This window comes from Podarcis melisellensis, assembly GCF_964234715.1.
Source record: "Podarcis melisellensis genome assembly, chromosome: 15".
Taxonomy (NCBI): domain Eukaryota; kingdom Metazoa; phylum Chordata; class Lepidosauria; order Squamata; family Lacertidae; genus Podarcis; species Podarcis melisellensis.
In genome coordinates this window covers 44,360,226-44,381,463 of record NC_138532.1, presented here as the reverse complement: position 1 = coordinate 44,381,463, position 21,238 = coordinate 44,360,226, and the positions used below count along the sequence as shown (strand labels likewise).

The 21,238-nt window shown below is 51.5% G+C and overlaps 1 long non-coding RNA gene across 1 annotated transcript; it reads left to right on the top strand.

Annotated features, from left to right (window-relative positions):
* The first annotated feature begins 78 nt into the window (after window positions 1-78).
* On the top strand, window positions 79-20,208 carry LOC309357459. Its single transcript, XR_014163131.1, has 3 exons — window positions 79-335; window positions 10,825-10,944; window positions 19,922-20,208. It is a non-coding gene; the product is annotated as an uncharacterized lncRNA (long non-coding RNA).
* The last annotated feature ends 1,030 nt before the right edge of the window (window positions 20,209-21,238 follow it).

Genomic DNA, 21,238 nt, shown 5'->3' with positions numbered 1-21,238 from the left:
AGCAGGACGGGGCGGGCGGGACGGATGGGGCAGAGAAAGAGGAGGAGGAGGAGGAGCCGCCGCGCCGACGGGGCTCCCGCAGAAATCGCCCCAGGTAGGAGGAGAAGCAGCGGCCGCGCCCCCCCCCATCCGCGGTGGGATGGGGTGGGAGGGAGGACCTTCAGGCCGGGGCGGGTCCCTCGCCGATGCGCGCTGCCGGGGATCTCCTCGGCTCCGGCTACCCCGAGGGGAAGGAGAAGAGGGAGCGCCGCCGCCGCCGTCGAGGGAGCTCCGTCTTTGGCCCTTGGCAGCACCCCCTTCCCCGTCCGGCCCCGGGAGCGCTTCTCGTCCAAGAGGTGGGTGCTGCGGGTTTGGGGGCCAGGCGGCCAGCGCCCGCCCCTCCTTCCGCCTCCCCTGCCCCACTTCTGCTTCTCCTCTGCCCCCCACCCACACCGCCCCCATGTCTCCGCGGGATATGGTGATTGGGGAGGGATCCTAGGGGTAAATAGCCCTTCCTCGCACTTCGCTCCCCAGCCGCTCTCCTGCCCCCTGGCCACAGCCCCCTCTCCTCTCCTCCTCCAGGAATCCCGCGCTGCCCTCCAACACACGCGCGCGCGCCCGCGCGCCCGCGCACACACGGACCCAATTCCTCTCCGCGGGTGCTGAAGGAGCCTGCTGGGCTGGCGACACCTGGCGGTTGCCGCGGGAACGACAAAGCGGCGCTCCGCTTCATTCAGGCGCGCGGCTCCGGGGGTCCCGTCGGACGCTTTTTTGGAGGCCTGGGACCGCTTTGAAGGGCCGGGGGAGAGGGGTCCAAACGGGGAGTTCTCAGCGGAGGAGTTGGGCTCCTGATCTCTTCCAGTAGCACTCCCTATCTGAATAAATAGCGTCTCTTTCGTTACAGAGATATATGTTTTTATACCCGAGAGCGTTGCTGTTGCGCGCTCAGGTACTGCTTGGGGGCTTCGCTTTGTGGGTGTCTGGTTGGCCACTGTGAGAACTGGGTACTGGGCTCGATGGCCCGCCCGGCCTGATCCTTATGGTGGACCCCCCCCCTCCACCAATGTCCAGTTTTCACTCTTTTAAAACACAACACCCAAATCCCCAGTCGCTCTGAACTGAGCACGCAAGCAGGATTCTACCCAGTTCCTCACTCAGAAGTCACACAGTCAGTCGCCCGGGTCCTGCTCGGGGACTTCCCATTTGGGGCATCTAGGTGGGCGCTGCGAAGACCTTCGGCCCAGTCCTGCACTGCAGGGCCCTTCGGGGGATCTTCTCTTCGCATGTTTTCAGGGGCTTGGGGGTGCGAGGACTTGGGGAACCAAAGAAACCGGGAGTTTTGCACGGACAGTGGGCCTCCCTTCCTGCTTCCTCGGGTTCTTTCTCTGCAGCCTCTCTCAAATTTGGGAAAGAGCCTCCGCCGCGTCGGGTCTTCTGCAGCCAAAACCAACTCGGACCCCCGTTGCTATCAAAGCGACGGCTGTGGTCCTCAGCCGGGGGCAGGAACCGGCCAGGGAAAGTGTGTGAAAGAGAAAGTGATGTTTATCCATGTGTGCGTGCGCGTGTGTGTGTGCGTGTGTGTGCGTGTGTATGTGTGTGTGAGAGAGCGCGCACCTTGTTTTTGCACGATGAGATTTCGACTGGGACCAGAGTCCTGTTTTCTCCTTAGTTGCTTCCAGCGCTAACCACCCCGCTCCTTTCCCGCCCCCTCCATTTCCAGTGACCCAGTGTTGCCTAGTGGTTAGAGTGTCGGACTAGGACCTGGGAGAGACCAGGTCCCTCACTCGGCCAGGAAGCTCACCAGGTGACCCGGGGCCCGTCAGTCACTCTCCGCCTCGCCTACCTGGCAGGGTTGTTGGGTGGATTAAAGGGGGGGGGGAGAGAACCACCTAGAGCTCCTTGGAGAAAAAAGGTGGGATTGAAATGCAATAAGTAAATAAACAAAATGAATTCTCTTGGACAAGTTACAATAAAGTAATTCAGAATCTTATCGACGGGGACCTCCTTCCGCCTCCCTGCTTCCCGCTCCTCTATGTCTTCCAGTTTAGTCCCTTCTGACCCTCTCAAGGCCATCAGACCCACTTCACAAATGATGTGAAATCCATTTCTGGGCCCTGAAGGGCATTTCTCCCATTTCTTCATTATTTGGGGGGGCGGGGGAGTGGGATTTAGACCGCTTTTCGAGTAGAGAGGGGTCACATCCCAAAGCGGTTTAACAACGGAGTTCAGGCGCGATATGATTTTGAACCGGGAGAGCAGGGGGAGGCGTCGTCCACACGAGACGCAGACCCAGAAGCGTGCATGTAAGAGAGAGAGAGATGGTAAGATCCGTGTTTTATTCCCCGCGCCTTCGAAACCTCAGTGCATTTCTCTAGGCCGGCGAGGAATAAACATATTATACAGGAGTCCGTGTTCAGACGACCACGGCATAAAAACCCGCATGAGCAGCGCTCTAAATACCAAATCCCTCCACTCTCTTAACACGGGTTAGGACCTGGAGACTGGGATTTTTTTGGGAGAGGGGAGCTCTACTAATATTCCCTGCAGGCGAACCCGCCCCTTCGTCGTCGATTGACAAACGGTTGGACGGGTGAAACTACTTGCTTCTTTCATTTATAAATCAAAGATTTATAAAACGCTTGATCGAAAGAGATTCTCCGGCTCTGCTTCCCCCGGGTTAAATCGAGGGTTAAGCTTAGCCGCCAGCGATTTCGATTAAGGAGCAAAAATGGACCCGAGGAATATAAGGCAATATATTTTTTTATTGCGCCTCTTCTTCCAAAAAAGGATTTAAACCGAATGGGATCGTTTGCTTCCTTGGCTGGAGGAGCGAGACGGTTTTTCTCCGCCTTTTCAAAGGCTTGAAAACGACAAGAAACGCGTTAACGAATTAATAACAAAAACTTCTCAACTTAAAACAACACAACGCAATTGAATTTACAACCGCAACAAAAACGCCCGAAAGGGGATTTGGGGGAAGGATCTATGGATTCTGCTGGAAGCCACCCAGGCGCGCCCAACTTTGGAGAGGGAGAAGAGGCCCTTTTTTAGGCGTTTGGAGATCGCAGGCCCGCCGCCCCGGGGATGCGCGCCGGAGGCTGGTTTCATTTTCGCCTCTCTTGCGTCGCAAGCCCAGGCGGACGGCTCTCCTTTCCATCGCTGTTTAGGAGATTCCCCCCCACTCAACTTTTGAAAATATTCCTCTCCCCTCCCCCCACAAGGGCGCACGCCCAGCCTTCATCTCCTCCGGGGCTTTAAAAGTCTGGCGTGCTTGCCGCTTTGCGAGGCGAATTTCGAGGTCGTTACCGTGGATTTCTCCCGGTTTTTGAGCAAGAATAACAATTGCATTTCAGGAATAGCATGTGAATATCCCCACACTCCAGTTTATAATTATTATTGCTATTATTGCTATTTTATTAAATGCGAATTTAATTTAGTTATTGTAATAACCGTTGCTGTTGCTATTAAGAACACCAACAGGAATCTAGGCCGTATTTGTTTTATTTATTTATTTTTATGCTACCTCTTCGCGACTTCAGAATGTTTCCAATGAATAATATTAATTGATTATTTCCGTGGGATCGAACGCCTTGCTCTGGCGCCCGCTCCCTTTGCCGAAAGGCGCCCAGGGGCCACACCACCCGGCCCGCGGACCCCTTCCCATCTCGCGGTGGGGGGGGGGAGAGAAATGAGAAGAAACCCGGAAAGCGAGGTAACTTGTCTGCCCTAGGGGAGCTGCCCCGCCCCGCCCCGGGACGAGGGGAGACGAAGTTCGCTTTTATCCCGCTTTGAAAGGGCTCCGCTCCCCTTCCCCCGCCTGTCCCCCGCCCGGAAGATTCGCAAATAAGAAGCTTAGCAAATATGAAAGTCTGAGGTGTGTGACACAGCTGCTCGAAAGCAAAAGCAGCAGTCACGTACCCACAACGAAATGAGGCAGGAAGGAACAGAAACGGAGTCTGCAGGCGGGGCTAGTCCTACTCGGAGTAGACGTATTACCTGTCACGCATAACTTAGGTCTAATGATTGCAGTGGCTAGAGCTGAGTTGGGGATCACTCCTCGTGGCCCTGCTTCTGTTATTAAAAACTGCTGAACCCGATTCACTATCCTCCTGGGCGCCCCCACCCACTTTTAGTGGGGGTCCGGCTTATTTTAATTCGGGGTTCTCTGATGCCTTCGGTAGGCTTTCAGAGGTGCGTCCGGAGAAACGGTATGTCCAGGCTGACATAATGAAATGCAAAACAGTAACAATCAATTGCACGTTTAGTCAAAATCCAATTAAATTTTGTTTAATCAATGCTACAAAATGGATGAGCCTGATGCAGTGACAGCAGCATTTCAAAGTCAGATTGTCATCTCCGGTGCCCCCCCCTTGCCTCTTAGCACACACACACACACACACACACACACACACACACACACACACACACTGCCACCCCCCCCCAAGGTGCTACTGTCCTTTCTGGGAAATGCTGGTCTAAGCCACCATCAGGCAGACATGGGCAGGTCTATAATAGCAGGAGAGGCCAAGAGGAACTTGGAGACTTAGGTCTGGGCACCTGCCTGTCTCTTGGGGACAGAAGGGAAAGTCCCAACATCTTCATCCCATCCCAAGACCCCAGAAAAGGAGCGTGGCCTCCCCAGTGGTGGCTCCGGCTTGTCGACTTTTGCAGACAAGCAAAAATACAGGTGGTTCTTTATGAACCATAGCTTGCCTTCCCTACTCTCATTTTGCTGTCTTTTCAAATGCCCATTGTTGACTGCTGCCTCGGTTTAAGGAAGAGGCTCTACCCGTTTCAAAATGGGCTCCCTGCAACCCATAATAGCTCAGGTCACTTGGCTTCATCTTGGCAGGCGGAAATGTCCCCAGAGTACCTAAACGTAAACCACTTCAAGGTTGTTGACAACCAAGCTGTATATAAAGGAATAAAATTGCCAGATGCAAGCTTTGGAGTCACACGGGACTCTTGCTTCAGGATGAGTCCTCAAAAGAGAAAAATAGGGTCCTGTGTGACTCAGAAGCTTGCACCTTAAAATGCCAAGGTATGAGGGAAACGCTGAGCCTCCTATCTTCCTATATTTGAGTTTTCTTCAAGCTGCTGCCCTCTGGGACTGCAACTCTCATCAGCCAGATCCAGCCGTGCCGTCTAATAGTCCTTGACAGAACTCTCCACCACAAATGTGCCTAATCCCCCTTTCAGAGGCACCTAAGACCATCACATGGTTGTGTTATTCTGGGCTGTATAAGCAGGGAGTTCCTCAGATCCATTTAAAATCCCCTGTCAGCCACACAAGCCCAAAGTTCAAATATTAGGAGAGAAAATATACATATGTTTATAAAACTTTTATCTAGGAGGGAGAGAAAACCTTAGACCCAGAGGAGAAATTCGGCCCCCAAGGGCTTCCCATCAAGCCCTTGGGACTTACCCCAGGCCACACCCTCTTTCTCTAGCCTCTGATTGGCCCTGCCTTGCAGGGTTTGGATGGCCTTTGGGGGTCCCTCCCAAGTCTTCAGTTCTGATTCTGCTTCTCGCTCGCTTGCCTGAATTGAAGATGGAGAGTTTTATGTGCAGGACCTCTCTTTTTGTATACAAAAGTACAAATCACACCTGTGGCTCCGCCCTCTTTTCCCTCTGGCCAGCGAGGCAGTGTGGCTCTCAGTCTGAAAAACCCCCACCCCATGACCCTTGTCTTGCTGAATCCTTCCTGACACACATCCATCCTAAACAACTCCCCACGCTTCCCTCGTAGTTTCCTGGTCGGGAACAAGGCTGGATGAGCCCAGTGGGATAGTGTGGGCGGTGCAGGGGGGGCCGACTGCACCGGGCGCAACATCTGGGGGTTAGGGGGCGCAAATCCACGGGTTAGGGAGCGCAAATTACTTGCCTTGCCCCGGGTGCTGACAACCCACGCTATGCCACTGGATGAGCCCTTGTTGGTTGCCTGCCCAGAAGTGCCACAAATGAGGCTGGGGGTGGCTTTGGCCCAAGGTAAGGTCAGGCTGGCTTTTTCTCCTGTTGTGGAAACGGAGTGGGGTCTGGACCGAGGGAGAAAGAATGTGTGGAGGCTGACAGATTTCGTTTCCCCTTTCCCACTGCGCCACACACGACCGCAGCCTTGTCCAAGCTCCCCCTGCCTCTGTGCAGAGTTGCACCCCTGCAGGGCTGCTTCTTAAGGGGAAACAAAGCACAAGAAACAGGTCTCCAAGCCCACAAGGGCCCTGAAGTCCCTGTAAGGCTGTGAGGCTGACACCATGGTTTGCACCCTGCTTAAGAAGTTAAGAACCTCAGAAGATCATGACTGCTGGATCAGGCCAGAGGGAGCCCATCTAGTCCAGGATCCTGCCCTCACAGTAGCCACCTAGGTGCCTCTTTTGGGAAACCCACAAGCAGCATTTGAGCAGAAGAACGTCTGCTTCTCTGGTTCGGAGACTGCAGCCTGCATGTCCTTTGAGAATCAGTGGTTCCCAAATTTTGTGATGGGCCACACTCCCCACCCACCCACTTGGTTGCCTAAGTTCTTCATCCCCAGCATTCTTAAAATAATTATTCAGAATAGTGGTTTGCAAGACCCACTGAGGAAAGCAGAATGCTGTAAAAATCAGAACAGTAACAATTAATTGAACATTTATTCAAAAGCCAATGAGAACTATTTAGTTTGATTAATTCAACACAGCAGGTGAAATCGGTCCAACTTTTCAAAGTCTGATAGTCACTAACACCTCCAGCCACCCCCCTGCCTCTTAGCAGCCCCCCAGGTAACCCTCTCCAGGCAGCGTTAGGAACTGGGATAAAAAAACTAGGAGCCGAATGGCTCCTGGGTGCTTGTTGTGGACGCCAAAAGAGAATGTCTAGTTGCCACTTCTTATTTATTACTTTTGATAAGCATGAATTACAGTAATATGCAATTCACATAAGTAACACATGGTTAATATCACATTTTTAGCAGAAATTGTTAATACATGTTTAATTTGGTGTTGACAATAAAAATATTGGTACCATACTTCAGTTTTCAAAACACTACTCTTTATTGTTACATTTCTTAATATATTGTCTATCTTTAGCATATACTTTGAGGCTTCAAAGCACATACATTTCAGGAATCCTTGAGTGACAGCCAGGTCCCCCCCCCCAAAAAATGGCACCCAGACTCTTTGAGGTGCTCACAAATGGAGAATATTTAGGTGCAAAATGTGCCTGGTGCTCTGCTAACTGCAAACCCTGCTTCTAGAGGGCTCTACCACCCACTTGCATGCAAACTGGTATATAGAAGAACCAGACCTGCACTTTTCGGTGCCAGAGGCGTAGGAAGGTCAGGTGGTGCCCAGTGCAGAAAATTTCTTGTCACCCCCCCCATTGATTTATTTATTTTTTTGCCTGCAAAAATGGTTTTATGTTATGTCATATTTTCTTACAAAGGAATAATGATGATGATGATGATAATAATAATAATAATAATAATAATAATAATAATAATAATAATAAAAACAACTTTTATTTATATCCTGCCTGCCCTCCCCAACCGAAGTCGGGCTCAGGGCGGCTAACATCAGATACATAACATTGGTATAAAATCAAACAATAATTAAATTAATCCTAAAAACATGTCAAAATCAAATTAAAGTCTAATTAGATGGCTTTCTGCAGGGTTAGGGATGGGAACAGTAAGTGCTCCACTGAATTAAAATTTCAGCCTTCACGACATAGGAAAATGGCCAAGTAAGCAGCTATTTTCGTGGAGGAGGGTCAAGATATTAACTGACATGCATGAAACTTCATATATAGCTATGTAATCCCTAGTGTAGTAAGAGAAGACCTTTGGAGCAGGCTTTTTTAAAAAAAGTTTTTATGAACTGCCCTAGTAGGGCAGTAATTGTTCCTTGATAATTTGTCACCCCCCCCCATGATGGCACCTGGGGCGCCCCGCCCCCTTCCTACGCCCCTGCTTGGCGCCCACCCACTGAGCCAGGGAGCCTCCAGGGCAGAGCCCAAATGCGGCCCTCCAGAGGCCTCTCTCTCCGGCCCTCGGAACTCTCCCCAGGCCACTCCCCTCCTTGGACTCTGATCCTTTTCTTCTCTGGAAGGAGGATGGAGAGACAGGTGGGTGGGTGAGCGTGGGTAGAAACATGCCTGCTGCACAGAGGTAAAATTTGCTCTGGGACACTTATTTGATTTTTAATTATCATTCCATAACATTTATGCACCTTGATGACATCCATCTGTCTCGAGAGACAACGGAGTGTCAAACTGCTGGATTAGCAGCAGCACAGTGACCTCCTCGAGGCACAAGCCTGGCCAGTGTGTCTGGAGGTCCTGGGCTGCCCCCCAAGACCCCCTCTCTGATATGGTCCAAAGGGAAGCAGAGCAAGACACCTGGCACCTTCTGATTGCAAAAAACCAACAGACAACCTCAAACCTGTTTATGTACTTATGTTCCAGTTGTGACACCCATTTATTTGTGTATTATGTTAATTGTTAATGCGTTGTCGAGATTATTTAAAGTAAAACATGAAAATGCATTTTTTAAAGAGTGAAATGTGCCTTTGCTGTCCCGCCCACCACGGACATATGGGCCCCTGGGAGGGGACCTAGAAGGGAAGGCAGCCCGCCCCCCCCCCACTTCTGGACTAATAGCCCTCCTCCTCAATTTGGGCAAATCTGGCCTCTGTTAAAGAGACCCCATTAGAGAGACTGCATCTTCAGCAGACTGCCCAACAGATGGTGGCCGAATTTATTTGCCTGATGGTCAGCCAGTGCTATAATGTTGTTGTGAAACAATGGTAGGGGTTTTTTTTCCTTGTGACAGGCCAAAGGATGTCTTCCTTTCCCCATTGCATAGCCAACTTATGGAATTCACTGCCACATGATGGCTTTGAAAGCGGGCTTTGCACTTTCTAGGGACGGGCGACGTGAGGAGGCCTTGCCTGTCCTGCTTGCTGGACTTCCTGTTGTGGCGTCTGGTGAGAAACAGGAAGTTTGCCTCAGGGGCCTTTTGGCCTGACCCAGCAGGGCTCTGATGCCGGTGAAGTTTCCAGGACAGATCTCAGATTCTTGCATTTCCCTTTCTCACTGAGCCTTCCGCCAGGAGGACCGCCACCCTCCTCCTCTTCATCTTGCTGCAATGGAGAGATCTTCAACGACTTTTGTTCTGACCCGATCCCCCCTTCATTAAAAGGAAGGTGCTCCCAGGCCAACAAGGGTGGGCTCAAGTCCCAGTGAATTTTTTTTCTGGGTCCCCCAGCAAGGGGCAAACTGGCTGAAAACATTTACACAGGGTATGAAATGAATGTGTGGCCTTAATTTTATGTTAATAATAATAAATGTGATAATATTTGTACCTGTTGAATTCTAGAATCCGAGAACTGTAGAACTGGAAGGGACCCAAGGCTCATCTAGTCTGACCCCCTGAAATGCAGGAATCTCAGCTAAAGCATTCAGGAAAGATGGCCGTCCAACCTCTGCTTAAAAACCCACAAGGAAGGAGAGTCCACCATCTCTCATGAGAGCCCGTTCCACTGTCAAACAGCTCTTACTGGCAGAAAGTTCTTCCGGATGTTTAGTTGAAATATAAAACTTTGCAGAGCATAGAGAAAGTGCATAAACTTCTCAATGTAATACTAAAACTCAGCAGGGTCATCCAATGAAATGGAATGTTGGAAGATTCAGGGCAGTTTTAGAGTTAAACTGTGGAACTCCCTGTCACAGGAAGCAGTGATGGCCACTGATCTGGATGGAGGCAGCCACGCTTCTGAGTACCAGTTATGGGAACCACAGGAGGGGAGAGTGCTGTTCTTGCGCTCAAATCCTGCTTGCAGGTGGGGTTTCCCATGTGGGCACCTGGTTGGCAGCTGTGAGAATAGGATGCTGGACTGAATGGACCAGCAGGCTCTTCTGATATTCTTCCCCAACCTTACCTGCCAGAGACTGAATCGTGGACCTTCTCACCAGGCAGAGTTGGCCCTCTTCCCCTCCGGCTACGACCGCCCTTTGTGATCATCTCTCTGGGATAATCGAAGGAGATGGAGGAAGAGTTTTTTTCCGAACAATGCTCCATCTCTTTGGGCCACCTGGAGAGGACAGGTTGGAGGCAAAGTCCTTTTCCGAACAGAGATTATGGGATGCTCCCCCCTCCCCCCCTCCATGCTCAGCAATGGGTGCAAAGCGAGGAGTTTGCCAAATATGCAGAGAGGAGGAACATTATTTGGCAGGAGGCAGAGCCCAGCTTTGAAGGCATCCGATGATCTCACTGTTGGTTCTGTATGCATGGCTGGGAACCAGGGCGGCTGATCAGAGGAAGCTGCGCTATCCAGAGTTCAAGTCTCCAGAGTTTCAGAAAAGCTGCACTCGGGAGAGTCCAGGGGTTGAGACTGAGGCCTCTGAGCAACGTCCCTTTCCGTAGTTAGATTCCAGCCCTCCTGGTTCTTAATGAAGGGCTGGTTTCGTCTGGAGCATAGGAAGCGAGTCGCAATTCCAAATAAAGGAGGGGTTTAAATCAGAATAGCTGGTCTATACAAATCAGGTCCTTGTGTCCATGTAACTCAGTGCTGCCCCTGAGTGGCTCTCCAGAAATTCAGGCAGGGAACATTCCCAGTCCTGCCTGTGGGAATGTTGTAGATACTAGGAGAGGATATATTGATTTAATACAGTAGTATCCTTCCTAACTCACACTTGTGAGTCAACGGCAGAGTGCATTCCCCAATATACATGTTCCTCCTAAAAAGAATAAAGACAAAACAAGCTTCTTTAAAAAGTAATAAGAAGTCACGCCCACCTACCTGGTCACATGAAGGAAGAGGATGCTCCAGGTGGAACAGGAAGTTCCACTGGCTGGATCTGTGTCCACTCTAGGCAAACAGGAAGCGTTGTACTTGACGGCTTATGTTACATCCCACACCACTTGGGGATGCTGCCAGGAACTGAACTTGAGACCTCCTACCACTAGGCAACACTCCTTTCCTTCAGAATAAGGTAGGCTTCCACTCTTCATGGTTCCTAATGAAGGACTGAGTTCAATAGAAACACAGGAAGAACTTTCTGGCAGTAAGAGCTGTTTGACAGTGGAACGGACTCCCTCCCAAGTCCTTCCTTGGAGGTTTTTAAGCAGAGTCTTGGATGCTTTAGCTGAGATTCCTGCAATTGCGGCGGGTTGGGCTGGATGACCTTTGGGTATCCCTTCCAACTCTGCATTCCTTTGATTCTATGAGGAAGCTGCCTTATACTGACTCAGACCACTGGTCCAGTCCACCTAATTCAGTATTGCCTACAGTGATCGGCAGCAATGGCTCTCCAGGATTTAAGGCAGGGGACGTTCGCAGCCCTACCTGAAGATGCTGTTGGGGACTGAGCCATATCTCAGCAGTGGAGCAGCTGCTCTTAATTTACTTTTATTAGATTTCTCGCCTTTACCCCCAAGGTCCCAGGGATGGGCGACAACAATAAAGCATGCAACTGTAAAACAGAAAAAAGGCACAAATGTAAAACAAGTGTTTAGATCCAATTAAAACCACTTCCGTAATGATTCCATATATAGAAAATGATACAAACCATTTTACCAAAAAATATCACGTATGAAAACAGTCTGAAATTTGTTCCAGTGCAGATGGAGACCTTCAGGAGGCAGCAAAATGGCAACAGAGATGTCTAATATTGCAAAGAGGAGGTGCCACCACACACAAGGCCCTGTTCCTGCATTGCATTGCATTGCATAGACCCTCTTTGCAGACAGAAGATCCCGGGTCCAATCCCCAGTGGTGTCTCCAGTTATAAAGGCTTAAGGAGCAACAGGTGCTGCAAAAGGCAGACATCTCTGCCCTGAGAGCTTGGAGAGCCGCTGCCGGTCAGAGCCGACAGTACTGGGTTGGGTAAGCAAGGAGTCTGGTCCTGCATCCAGAAGTTCCCTGGTTCCATTCCCACATTTCCAAAAACAAAGAAGCAGCTGCTTGAGCCAGCAGGACAAAACGGCCCAGGACTTGGCGAGGCAGCGTCACAGACACAAAACTTGACTCATACTTCTGAGTCAAGATGCCAGGCAAAGAGGCAGTGGCAGTGTAGCGGTCAGAGTGCCAGCCTAGAACCTGGGAGGCCCTGGGTTCAAGTCCCTGTTCAGCCAAGAGGCTCGCTGGGGTGACCTTGGGCCAGTTGCCATCTCTCATCCTGGCCCGACTCAACATCGGGAAGAACATTCTGACAGTCAGTGGGGCAAACTCGCTTGGAAGTGGGTGGGCTCTGCTTCCTGGAGGTCTCTAAACAGAGGCTGGGTGGCCACCTGCCAGGGATCCTTTGGCTGTGATTCTTGCAACGCAGGGGGTCAGACTAGATGGCCCCTGGGGGACCCCCTTCCAACAATTCTTACTCTTCTAACCTACCTTGTAGGATTGTTCTGAGGAGCAAATGGTGAGACAAAGAAGTATCTGTGTCTCATTGAACTTATAAATAAATGAATTTCAGAACAAAATGAATAAATACCGTGCATTGCAAAGAAAGGCTCCCCTCGTATTGCATTTCCTTCCTGACCAAACTTACAGAAGGGCACCATCAGAGACCCCAAAAGGCACAAACCTAAGTAAGAAGGAGTGTGTTTACTGAGACCCCCCTACCACCCCCCCCCAGAATTAACTCTCTTCTCTCGTCTTTGCCTCATCTTCAGCTAATTGTTGGAAACAATTCCTTTTCCCTCTCTCTTTCTTTTTTTGGAGAGGTTCTGGCATCAGACTCTGCACGGCTGGTGTGAGGAATGGGTCCCCCAGGCCTCATCCAGGTAATTTATTGGTCTGTTATGTATAAATCACACAGGCAGCCCCTTCCCCACCTCTAGGCAACCTGAAGACAAGCCGCTGAGTCCCTGAGGCCTTGCGTTGACTGACATCTGAGGTTGCCCCCTCCTGGAGAGGAAAGGGGCAGGGGGAGGGGGAGAGAACATTGCCACAAGGTGTGGGGCAAAGACCCCCCCCCCTCTCTCTCTCTCTCTCTCTCTCTCACACACACACACACACACACACCCCACTCCTAACAAGCACAAAGTAAGGTTTGTGAAATCAGCTAGGCAGGAAAACATCAAGTCTGCTTTCATCGGCAGCCTGATTGGCAATAATCAACAGGTGGTGTTTTGCAGGAACATAAGAATGGAAAAGCCTGCAGGATCAGGCCTGGGCGGGGACCCCAACTAGTCCAGCATCCTGTTCTCACAGGAGCCGACCTGATGCCCCACTGGGAAGCCCCCCAAGCAGCCCCTGAGCACAACACCACCCATCTAATTGTTGTTCCCCATCATCAGGTATTCAGAGGTAGACTGCTCCTGGCCATGGAGGTTCTGCTCTCACAGTAGACATCCATATGGATAGCCCTGCTGGATCAAGCCAATGGCCCCTCTAGGCCAACATCCTGTTCTCAGTTGGGAAACCTTTCTGAGATCTGAGGTCAAGGTGTGCTGCTTTAACCTTTTCCAGCTGAGGGCCACATTCTCCTCTGTGGCAGCAGCTGGGGGCCGCATGCCAGTGGTGGGTGGGGCCAGAGGCAAAAGTGGGTGGGGCAACACATGCAAATTTTGCCTTCCCAGGATAGGTTGCTTTCTACACACACACACACCCCTCTCGCCACCCTGGGGAGATTTCCAAGGGCCAGATAAGGGAGGTCTGGAGGGCCACATCCCTCAGGTGGGTTGAATGGGCCCCACTGGCCTGACCCAGCTGCAGCCAGGCTCTTCCAATGCTCTTATAAAGAATTATGAAAATTCACAGTGGAAGGTAAGGCTGTCAGTGGCTTGTAACTGCTATGGCTCTGTTCTCCCTGCCCTGGCGGAGGCCGTGAATGTATCTGCATGCCAGTCCAACTGGGCCGGGGAGAGCTGGCAGACTCAGGTCCTGCTTGCAGGCCTCCTTTCTTGCCCCAATTGGGCCACTGAGAGAACAGGAAGCTGGACTCGGGGGGCCTTCAGGATTGTAAAAGAGAACCTCCAATCGGAGGCCTGCTGTGATAGCCGAACCTCCACGCCCAGAGGCAGTCTACCTCTGTGTACCAGGCAACGGGGAACAAACAGGGGAGAGTTGCTCAGGTCCCTTTGGGGCGTCTGGCTGGCCACAGTGAGGACAGGGCGCTGGACTCGATGGGCCCCCTTTGCGAAGGCCATTAGCCAACAGAACCTCCCGGCACAGGGCAGCCTACCTCCAAACTGCAAGCTGGGAGAGCGCTGTTGCCTCCATGTCTGGCTTGTGGGTTTCCCGTTTGGGGCATCTGGTTGGATGCAGGATACCAGACTAGAGGGGCCACTTTTTGCCCGATTCCAGCACACACACACCCAGGCTCTGCTTATGTTCTTATGGAACCTCCAAAGGCACTTGATCTCGGGGGCACTTGGCAAGGACAGGAGGCAGGACTAGACGGGCCCCCTCTGGCCTGATCCTGCTTCTACAGGGCTCTCCGGGGGGCTCTCCACGCCGTGCCCAAGCGGGAACCGGGGAGGAAGGGCGAGAAACTGGCTTCGTGGCCCCTTGCTGGCCGCGCGCGGGCAGCTCGAGGCGCATTTCGGGGTGGCGCGCGCGCGCGGAGAGGACGCCTTTCCCCTCAACGAGTTCCGCACATTGGAGCGAGGCTCTGGTGAACTCATTGGCGCGGCGGGGGGGGGGGTCTGGGTGCCCCCTCCCTTCCCCGCCATTAATCACCGCGCGAGGAGGCGACGCAGGCAGGCCAGATGCGGGGAGCCAGCGCCTCTCTCCTTCCTCCTCCAGCAGCAGCAGCTGCGGCTTTGGCGCATGCTCAGCGGTGGGCCCAGGACCGGCCTGACTTGGACAGGATACAAGCCCCCATTTCCGAGCCTCCCCCCCTCAAAAAAGCCCCCCACACCTGGCTTCGATTAGCAGCGCCTTGGCTGCCCGCTCCAAACCACTCGCAGCGCGACGCCACGCTGGAGGCGCAGGGAACTGTTAATCCTCCTCCTGGCTCCCCCGTGCCAGGCCGGAGGACCCGGGCGAAGGAAGCCCTTCCTGGGGAGATGGGGGCCAAGGCCCAGCTACCCTGCCCTGGTTTCTCTCTCTCTTTCTCTCGGGCCCGTTGGCCAAGCTCCCTGGCAACATCCCCACACGGGCTTCGGAGGGTGGGGTGCGGTAAGAAGCCTTCCTATCCCCCCTCCTCGAGAATCCAGAGAGCCCTCGCCCCCACTCCCAGCCTCTTCATCTGAGGGGTCCCTCCTCTCAGCCCATTCGCACCTTCAGGCCTCATCCTGCTCTCCTCCCTCCCCATAATTGTGACTTAATCCTTTTGCAACTGGCTCTGGATTTGAGGAAAGTGGGGGAACCGTAAAGTCTCCTTTGGGTCTGGGAGGGAGGGAGGGAGGAAGGGGGGACGGGACGTTCCCTGCCGTAATGCCAGACCCCTCCAGTTTCTCCAGGGAGAGAGAGGCCCATCTCACTGGGCAAAGGAGAACTGGAGCAGGAGAGGGAGGCTTTGGCCAAGGTCTGGCAGATGGGCGGCTTATGATGGGTGGGAAACAGCCAGGAGGGACAAGGGCTGCGAGGAAGCGGGTGGTGGAGAGAAGGGGTGTCCCCTTGTGTGCACACAAAATCATAGAACTGTAGAGCTTGAAGGGTCCCCCAATGGTCGTCCAGCTCAACCCCTGCAATACAGGAAATGCAGCTAATGGATCCCTGACAGGTGGCCACCCAACGTCTGTTTAAAAACCTCCAATGAAGCAAAGAATCCTAGAATTGTGAGGTTGGAAAGGATCCCAGAAAGGTTGATAAGGACAAAATATTGGGGTACGGTACTTAAACCGTTTCCCAACTTCGCCAGGGTCTAGAGACCTGCGGGTTCAGAATTGATCAGGTTCAAGCAAGAGACCTCAGCCAGGCAAATCAAAGCAAAACAGCAGCTAGGAAGCCTTGATCATTTTAAGGTTCCCAACTCCCAAGCAAAAACAGGGAAGAAAAAGCCCAGAACAAAGGGCATATGGGCTGTTAAGAGTTGTGGGATATAATATCACGGAAACAGTCAAATACAACATTTCCTTTTTGCCCAGAGTGTACACACAGGGAAATGTTGCTCCAGCCAGGAGGACTTCCTGTCACACCTGGAGCATCCTCCCCCTGCGTGTGACCAGGTAGATGGGCGTGACGCTGGCAGACCCTACAAAGGGGCCAGTCTCTCTCTCTCTTGATCCCTTCTCTCCATTTTGCCTTTTGCTGTCTGCTGGCTCTCAGCCAGCAGCACATGGGCTCATCCCTCACAGAGGATGAACCCACAGTTTTCTCTGTAATTGTAACTACAAGCTAAAGCAGGGGTAGGCAACCTAAGGCCCGGGGGCCAGATCCGGCCCAATTGCCTTCTAAATCCAGCCCTTGGACGGTCTGGGAATCAGCGTGTTTTTACATGAGTAGAAAGTGTCCTTTTATTTAAAATGCATCTCTGGGTTATTTGTGGGGCATAGGAATTCGTTCATTCCCCCCCTCCAAATATAGTCCGGCCCCCCACATGGTCTGAGGGACGGTGGACCGGCCCACGGCTGAAAAAGGTTGCTGACCCCTGAGCTAAAGCCTGCCTTCATACTGTGAACTGAATGCAAGTAAACCTTACCATTACTTTTAAAAGAAGACTGTTGTGTCATTATTGTTTTTAAGAGGGAACTAAAGGGGATTTACCAGGAACAATCCAATCTGGACAAGCCAGACTGGATTGCTTAAAGCAAACGATTCTCATGAACCCATCAACTTGATTCTCAACTCGATTCTCACGATTCTCATGAACCCATTGCTTCCTGCAATGTACAAGGGGATGTGCTCTGCTACTAGCTCACTAGCGTGAGTGAGGAAGGATAATATTTAATCAATATATCCTCCCTTACTATCCTCGAAAAATTCCCGCAAGAGTTCCCACATTTCCCCATGATACATTTAACACAGCAGCATCAAAATATCACCGGTATGTCACGGAAAAAGCTGTGGCGCCAGGCAGAATCCTTGAGATCCAGACATGCCCCTGTCCATCATGCGTGGTTCAAGTCCACACTTCACGCGAGTTAATGAAAATATCTACATATCCAAGGTGTGCGTGGGCGTCCCAGTTCCATTCGTTCCATGAGTCAGGCCCCTCCCCTCCATTCTTGGACCACAATTTTTATTACCCTCTGGAACTAAATGAAACCAACTATTGGGCTATTTCTTTGGTGAATTTCTCTGTTTGGGGACGGGGTCTCCTTGCCCAGGGCAGGTTGTCCCATGGAGGGGAATGTATTGAAATCAGTGGTGGTGTTTGCACGTGACGCCGTGCGGCGGAACGAGTGCCTCTGCTCTGGAAATGGATGTTGTCAAATTCACACGAGCTCAGGAGGCCAACGCTTCTGATGTGTTGGCTAGGTAACCCCCTCCCCAATTCCCCCCCCCCGTAATAAAACCATCCTACCCATTCCCAAAGGGCCATCCTCTGTGGGTGCAGCAGAGAACCTGCTGGCGCCCCCGATAAGGAAAAGGCCTCTTTGCCAACCCTCTGGAGGGCTGAGTGTGCCCGGCCAGCCTTGGTGCTGCTGGCGTGATAATTGCCGCGTGTTTGCGTCACGCCCGCGCTGGCCCTGCAGTACCTTCCTGTGGCCACCGGGTGGCAGCACCTGCCCCTGCTAGCGCGCCCGTTGCCGGAGCAGCAGCGACGCTTGCTGACGCTGCTCAGCGAGTGACGAAGGTAGCAGCCGGGGCGAGGTGGGGGGTGTTCAGGATCTGCGGGGTTGGCATGGCTTGGCTTGGCTTTGCCTTGCCCGGTGGGTCGGGAAGACGTGCCCCGAATGCCACGGAGCCCCACAAACACTGGCCCCCTTCTCCTCGGGGGCAGGCAGCTGGCAGCTCCCAGCCTCGCTGCAAAGACAGAAGCAGGCGCTCTTCTGCCTTTGCCAGCTGCATGACAGGCAGATATCCAACAGGGGACGCTGTGCTGATCGCAGCAAGCTACACCTGTTGGTTTCCCGCCTACTGTGTACCCCAAACCTTGGCTAGGACACATGGGCGGCTTCCGGTTCCTGACCTCCTAATCTTGCATCACCAATGTGTGTTTAATTATACGCAGCCAGTATGGACTGCTAGGACCAGAACCTACCGCACAGGGTTGTTGTGTCCTCCGCCCCAAGTCCTTGAGGGATAGGGGGAATATGAATGCAACCAACCGATCATTCAGTCAAGCCCTTAACAGCTCAGGACCTGCTCAAAGCAATTCTGTTTAGGCAGAGCTTCTCCAGACATGAACTGTTGAGAGGTGCTTTAGGCATGGATGTTTTAGTTGAGACTTCTGTATCGCAGGGGTTTGGTCTAGATGACTCCCAGGATCCCTTCCAACTCCACAGTCCCGTGATTCTGTTAATCTGGTTTTTACCTAGTCATTATTTTAACTGTTTTTTGAAGGTTTCAAATATTTGTTCTTAAATGCTTTTTAACTGATAGCTTTTGTAAAGTGCTTTGAAGGTTGTTTTTACAGTCAAGCGGCATATAATACATTTTATGAAACAAATCAGATCTATAACCCCTCTTTCCAAAAATGTAAGTGCTAAACTCAACATAACAAAACACGGCAAGCAATAAATAAAATGCACCAGAAAATTTAAAAATCCAACCTGGGCTTTCAGATCCCAGCAGCGCATAAGTTTGCTTGAAGCGACCAAATCTTCAGTGGGCCATTTTTTCCTCACAACAACCCTGCAAGGTAGGTTAAGCTGAGAGACTGTGACTGGTCCAAGGTCACCCAGCGAGAGCGTCATGTCTGAGTGGGGATTTGAACCTTGGTCTGACACCCTAACCACTGCACCATGCTGTCTCCCTTTCCATGACATTGCCCATTGCACTTCCCATCTCACACTTTTTAAAGTAAGATGGTGAGCTATTATATATATATATATATATATATATATATATATATATATATATGCTTTCGTATATATATATATATGGAATGTTCAGGGAGGCAGGAGAGGATATATTGTTTATTAATATCCTTCCTAACGTGCGTTAGCAAGTTCCTTTACTTAGCAGAGTTTACATTCCCCTTTTGCATGCACAGCAGATAGCTGGTTGCAGGCTTGTGTAAGCCTCTCACTGTTTTATACAATTCAATATTGAATTGTATATTCCTGGTAAGTTCCCTTTTATCCCTCTTAAAAGAATAAAGACATGACAATCTTAAAGTCAATAAAAGTTGTTTATTCACATCAGTTCACAATTGGATCCCTGATGGCAGATTTAGTTACAAATATATACATGTGCATCTACCCCATATGGGAGACTTGATCCCACTGCTTCTGCTAGCTGAGAAGCTGGTCCAGCGACAGAGGAAGTGAAAAAGAGAGAGAGTGGCAGCATGCCTTGTCCTTCTGTTACCTGGACAGGTAAGGTCACGCCCACCTCTAGCGACATGCAAAGGAAGGATGCTCCAGCCAGGAGGAAACAGGAAGTTTTCGACTGGCTGGACCAAACATTCCCCCGCATGTTTTCTCTAGACGCTGCTGGACTGCAACTCCCATCATCCTCTCTGGCTGCTGGGAGTTGGGGACCAACAACATCTCGTGAATGGCAACCGATGCCCCCCTCCCATGTTAATGACCCCCTGCTGGGCCCTGTATGATGTGCAGTCCAAACCTAGGAATCTTTGCCTTGCATGTCTTGTCGTACAGCGGTTTGCAAAGGGTTAAAGCAGACAGAGAAGGGAACTCCCAAATTCCTAAACTGTCTCCTTGTCCTTTGATCTCCGTGCTGACCTCTCCTTTAACGCTAGGCTGATACTCTCGGCTTGCAGCTCTCACTTCCTGCCTCCGCCTCCTTTCTCTTGGGGGGAGTTCTTGCCTTTTTGGCTCTATCCCTGCGGGGAGAACAAAGGCGGCAAACGTGGCTTCCTTGTATTGCCAAATCACTCAGAACGAGGAACTATTTTCCTATCCAAATACGCATTTCCTATAATAAATTTAACTTTCTTCTTCCAAGAACAGTTTACCCAGAAGGAAGCCCAGCTGAGCAAAAGGGTGCTAACTCTGCTGGGACTGCGCTCAGGATCAGGGCCTCCCAGAATTTCCAGACGCGAGACCTTCAGGAGCTTCGATCTGCTTCATCGGAAGTAAAATGGACCTCGCAGAGCTGGTGGCGAGGACCACCATAAAGAGCGAGAAAATGGGGTGGTGGCCTGAGCCTCCTCAAAGGGGCGTGGGAAGGGCCTGAGAGAAGCTGCTTCTCCTGCGACGAGCAGCTGTTTGGCTTAGCCAATCCTCACCGACCCTCAAATGCTACCTCTCTCGCCCTGACCTTGCCACTGTGATCCATGCGACGGTCACCTCCAGATTGGATTATTGTAACTCGCTCTACGTGGGGCTGCCCTTGAGACTGACCCAGAAACTCCAGCGGGTGCAGAATGCTGCAGCGAGACTCCTTACAGGGTCTTCACTGCGAGACCACATTCACCCGGTGCTATACCAGCTGCACTGGCTCCCGGTGGAGTACAGGATCAGGTTTAAGGTGCTGGTTTTAACCTTTAAAGACCTATACGGCCTAGGACCCTCGTACCTACGGGACGCCTCTCCTGGTATGCCCCACAGAGAAACTTACAGTCTTCAAATAAAAACATCTTGAAGGTCCCAAGCCACAGAGAAGTTAGGCTGGCCTCAACTAGAGGCAGGGCTTTTTCGGCTGTGGCTCCGATCTGGTGGAACGCTCTGTCACTAGAGACTAGGGCCCTGCGGGACTTGACATCTTTCCGCAGGGCCTGCAAGACAGAGCTGTTCCACCAGGCCTTTGGCCAGGGCACAGCCTGACTCCCTCCCTCGGCAATCTTGGTGGAGCTCTGGCACAATGGTTGCCAGTGGCTTGATTTGAATCAATTTTATAATGAATGATTTTAGAGTGTTGTTTGTGCTATACTTTTGTACTGTTTATTGTTGTTAGCCGCCCTGAGCCCGGCTTTGGCTGGGGAGGGCGGGATATAAATAAAATTTATTATTTATTATTATTATTATTATTATTATTATTATTATTATTATTATGAGGACTAGAACCTTGGGGATTCCTTTAGAGCGGAAATGAGGAGGGGTTCCCCACTGTCTGGCACGGGGTGGGGTAGTCCTGGGCGCGAGGGATGCTGAGGTTTCTCTGTGATCCGCAAAATTGTTTGGTTCCTGTGATATTATCAAGGTGAAGATTCTGCATTTCCCTTTAGAGGTTGATGGCCCGGCTGAGTTTTTGCCTGTCAGGCAGCTATGAAAATAGGGATATGGGTCTCTGGATGTCATTGGACCCCTTCATCAGCCCCAGCAGTA